A 280-nucleotide genomic window follows, 5' to 3' on the forward strand; every position below is an offset into this window, starting at 1 on the left:
ATGAGCATTAATTAGTGGGTACAGGAAGGTCTTGATTTACTTATATCGATGGTATTTCCCGGTTATTGACGGCGTCTTAGTGCCTTGTTTGTCAAAACTACACGGAAAGTTACTGACCAATTTCGATGGGAGTTTGTGGAGGGCTTGTCCATGACCAGTTGGCAAGATTTAGGTGGTAGATGATGAAATTGCGGGGACGAATATGAACTTTTGAAGTGTTAATTAGATTATATTTGTGATACATTATTATTTTGGGTGTATCAACGTTGGCGAGGTTGAT

General features: G+C 39.3%; 1 protein-coding gene across 4 annotated transcripts in view; it reads right to left on the reverse strand.

Moving 5' to 3' along the window:
- Positions 1 to 280, reverse strand: part of LOC119593057 (glycoprotein-N-acetylgalactosamine 3-beta-galactosyltransferase 1-like) — a 33,479-nt gene that overhangs the window by 18,273 nt on the left and 14,926 nt on the right. The gene's annotated exons all lie outside the window — the stretch shown is intronic.

The sequence above is a fragment of the Penaeus monodon genome, chromosome 31 (assembly GCF_015228065.2).
Source record: "Penaeus monodon isolate SGIC_2016 chromosome 31, NSTDA_Pmon_1, whole genome shotgun sequence".
NCBI lineage: Eukaryota > Metazoa > Arthropoda > Malacostraca > Decapoda > Penaeidae > Penaeus > Penaeus monodon.